Source organism: Pseudophryne corroboree, chromosome 5, assembly GCF_028390025.1.
Source record: "Pseudophryne corroboree isolate aPseCor3 chromosome 5, aPseCor3.hap2, whole genome shotgun sequence".
Taxonomy (NCBI): domain Eukaryota; kingdom Metazoa; phylum Chordata; class Amphibia; order Anura; family Myobatrachidae; genus Pseudophryne; species Pseudophryne corroboree.
In genome coordinates this window covers 446,142,200-446,146,893 of record NC_086448.1, presented here as the reverse complement: position 1 = coordinate 446,146,893, position 4,694 = coordinate 446,142,200, and positions in this window count along the sequence as shown.

Here is a 4,694-nt window from a genome sequence, read left to right as displayed (position 1 = left end):
GGACGGGATCCATCGTATGTATATAATTAGGACCAAGTAATAGATCTTGAATTGTTATGTGATGGTCTTTATAATGATACTCAGTATATCTTATTCTCCTGTGACAAAAACTTACTCCCTCTGCAGCCTTAACTAGATATATATGTGTGTATATTTTTTTATATACACATATGTCCTATTTAGGTGATTACATATACTATATTGCTAACTGTGCATTATAAACTCAATAGGAATGTGGTGCGCCCTTAAGATGCACCTCTCCCTGTGGTAGTGGCTTTTTGCGTTCCACGACCCGGATGTCCGATTTACGGTGGAACGCGTTTGATCACACTGGTCCTGTTAGTAAATAGCGCCTTGAAGAACTGAGTATGTGGTGAACTTATGCGTTCCACAGTCCGGATGACCGGCCTATGGTGGAGCGCATCGGATCTCATTAAACTTGTTGCAGGGTAGCGCCTTGAAGCTCCGATCATGTGACCTTTTGCATTCCACAGTCCGGATGTCCGGCCTAGGGTGGAGCGCATCGGATCTCACTAAGCTTGTTGCTAGGTAGCGCCTTGAAGCGCCGATCATGTGACCCGCCACTTGAGGACACACTATGATGATGTCCTGTATGCTAATGCGCTTTCACGAATGTGTTCCACGGACCGGAAGTGCGGCCGGCGGTGGAACGCACGCCATGTTTATTGATTCTATTATGTAAAAATGGGATGTTGGCTGCAAGAGGGGGTGAGAGAGATATCATTGATATGGTGATACGATATAATACAGTGACCTTTTGATTTTAATATATGTCTGTTGAAATGTCTAATGTATGTAATTGTTTGTGATATGGGGTGTGGGGGAGTTGCTGAGATTAATTGGAGGGAGGGATTTACATGGGTATATAGGTAGCACTAGTTCATTGCATTGGTATATTGACAAAATGACCGAAACGTCGACATAAACTATTTGCTGCTGATGGTTTGAATAAACTTTTTTCTACTTGAAGACTGGTGAGTGCTCCCCTAATTTGGAATTATATATACAGGTTGAGTATCCCTTATCCAAAATTCAAAATCCTACATTTTTGGTTCCCCTACTGAGATAATGACACATATTTTTATATATTGTATTTATATATATTTACACACACACATAGCGGAAAATGATTAATTCAGCCTCTTAGATAGCTTTATTTCCTTATAAAATATAAGTGGTGATTTAGTCTAGGAATTCCTGTCACTTATGTTTTCCCTTTACCTATATATTGAGGCACTCTGTACAACACTGCCTTATACTTCATTTTCTACACTAGTCTCATTTTGTTTAAACTAGAAACTCATGTATATCCAGTTGTAATTGATGTAGAAAATGTATATGTAAGATAACTGTAACTCTGTAGCTTTGCTGCTGGTTACTGTGACATCACATCTAGCCTGTGACATCACTACCCCATGACATCACAATGCTTCTTCCTGTAACATTCTATCTACAGCTGCTGACGTTTCCAGTTTCCATGCAGGAAGCAGGTAGGAGGAGGTGAGGCCTACATAGCAGGGTATGATGGAGGGGGGTAAGGAAGACAGAGTGCAGTATAGTCAGCTGAAAGGCAAGACAAGATAGACAGAACAGGGAATACAGGTACAAGGACACATACATAGGAGAAGTGCAGGAAGGAACAACATATTTAGGAATAAAAATGTAGCGTTACAGGAATAAAGAGGGCAGTATGGAGGATAAGCACACATACAGGGGATGCAGATAACCTGGGTCTCTATGAGGCAGGATCGTGGCTTTGGGATGAAAAAGTTAATCAAATAGATAAATGGGATATTGATAACTTTGAAAGTATCTTGTTTGGTTTAAGGATAATTGGGAAACTGGTTGACTCATGGACATTTTATTGTACTTAAACTAGTACTATGCTTAATGATAGTCTTTTGTGTTTTTTAGATCATCTGGCAAAGAGATTTGCAGAGTGTCGGGTGACCGGCAAAGAGATCTGCAAAGTGTCAGTTGAAGACGACGGGAGGGGTCGCAGAGGTAGCAACGGCTGGAGTATAATATGCAGGAGGTAAGTTACCATACTCTCACTGCACATATTACATATGCTCCACCTGCAGTGCACATGGTTTTGTCCATTAGAGAACAAATTTGCTGCTGCGATCAGGTCTGAATTAGGTCCAGTGTATGATACTAACATGGTCCTAGCACTAGGGAAGATAAAACCTGGAGCAGATAACTTGGGTCTCTATGAGAAAGGATCTTGGGTTTTGGATAAAAAGTCAATAACATAGATAAATTGCAAATGAATAAAAATGAAAGTACGTAACAAAATGTAGTAGTATACACATAGTATGTCTGACCAGGAAATTCACATAGTATGTCTGAGCAGGAAATTCTGGTTATTTAGATCATCATTTGGCAAAGTTCTGGCAAAGAGATTTGCAGAGTGTCGGGTGACCGGCAAAGAGATCTGCAAAGTGTCAGTTGAAGACGACGGGAGGGGTCGCAGAGGAATTAATGACTGAAGAATAGCATGCAGGAGGTAAGTTACTATACTGTCGACCTAGAGACCGGATCCCATACAGAACATACAGATCGGGGGAAGAACAATACAGATCAGGGGAGATAGTGAAATGGCTGACATTTACAGTATATCAATGAACTGGGGGCAGGTGTACAAAGCCTGGGAGAGTGATAAAGTGGGGAGAGATAAACTAACAACCAATCAGCTCCTAGTTGTCATTTTTCAAACACAGCCTGTAACATGGCAGTTAGGAGCTGATTGGCTGGTACTTTACCTCTCTCCTCTTTATCACTCTGCAGGGCTTAATACATCTCCCCCATAGAATAACCAAATGATGAAATGGTACAGAATGGTATAAATGATGTGAATTGGAGCTGTAACAAGTGACTGTTTCCCTATCTTTACATATAATAAAGGTGACATAGTCCTTTCCCTAGAGTCCTTCTCCTTACCGCTCAGGGGGCCTGATTCAGATGCGGACGCAGAGCTGCTGCTGCACCAAGTGGCTCAATGCTTTTTCACTGTGCATGTGTGTAAGCTGCACTGCGCACAAAATGAAATCCAGCTCACATAGAGGATCCCATCGCAAGGTGATTGACAGGAAGTCAGCGTTTGAGGTGGTAACAGGGGTGGCTTACTGTATACAGTCGTGTCAGGTCCGTTCAAACGCCATTCCATGTGTGTGTAAAAATTACCCATTGCGACCTGTGTTGCTGCTGGAGAGCCCCCTGTGTCTAGGAGACTTGCTCAGCCTACGACTGCTCAGACTCACGATGCAATTGTGAACGGCAAGATTGCAGCAGCGATCGCTTCAACAACCACAACTGAATCAGGCCCACAATTACACCATTATATTTTACTATTTTATCACATTTAACAACTAAGGGGTCAGTTTAAACAGCCGCACTTTCCGGTAGCCCTATAGGCTGAATCTGCCCACGAAGGGTGTGAGTTTGGATGCTGTTGAAACGTTGCAGCAATGGTAACTCGTACCTAATTGGATTGACCCCTAAATGTTAGCAATTTATAGATTTTATTATTTACTGGTCAAATTTCTTTTCTGAAGGTACCCACTAATTACTATAAGAGAGAACTTATCCCCCCAATGTGTGTATTGTATAAAAACAATGGGCCCTTTGGGATAATTGTCCTTATTTTAGGTATTTTCCGTATCCTCAGTAGTTAGAGTAACATATTTACATAGAGATATTTTTCTCTCTACACAACCACACCACTGTTTGCAGTTTGTCTCTCTGCTTGTTCATCCACTAACAATGATTTTTCATCTCTTCCTCTTCATCTACACGCAGTGGGTGATCCCTGAATAGCTGCCCTGGGAGGAGAGCTGCGGACACATGCTCCAAATGTTGGGACATATGTATTACCTATTAGGAGATGCGGTACAGATGCCGGCTGTCGGGTTTACGGCAGTCAGAATACTGACACTGGGATCCCGACACTCTTCAGAATCCCAACGTTGGAACTCCGAATGGGCAAGGATACCGACGCCCGTATCCCCACGATCATAGGTTTAGGGCTGGTACGGGGGGTTAGGTTTAGGCATCAGGCACGGGGGGGAGGGGGGTTGGTTAGGCTGCGGGGGAGGGAGGGTTAGGTTTAGGCATCAGGTGGGGGGGTAGGTTTAGGCGTCAGGCGGGGGGTTAGGGTTAGGCTGTAGGTGGGTGGAGGTTAGGGTTAGGCTGTGGATAGGGTGGGTTAGGCACCCCCGGGGAAGGTTAGGCTGCGTAGGAGGGAGGGTTCGGTTTAGGCATCAGGCGGGAGGGCTAGGTTTAGGCATTAGGTGGGGGGTTAAGTTTAGACTGCAGGTGGGGGGAGCTTTGGGTTAGGCTGTGGGGAGGGAGGGTTAGGTTTAGGTGGGAGGATTAGGTTTAGACATCAGGCAGGGGGTTAAGTTTAGGCTGTTGGTGGGAGGAGGTTAGGGTTATGCTGCGGGTAGGGTGGGTTAGGGTTAGGCACCTCTGGGGGTGGTTAGGCTATGGGGAGGGAGGGTTAGGTTTAGGCATCAGGTGTGGGGTTAGGTTTAGGCTGTGTGTGGGGGGAGGTTAGCATTAGGCTGCGGGTAGGGTGGGTTAGGGTTAGGCACCCCTGGGAGTGGTTAGGCTGCGTAGCAGGTAGGGTCAGGTTTAGGCATCAGGCAGGAGGGCTAGGTTTAGGCATTAGG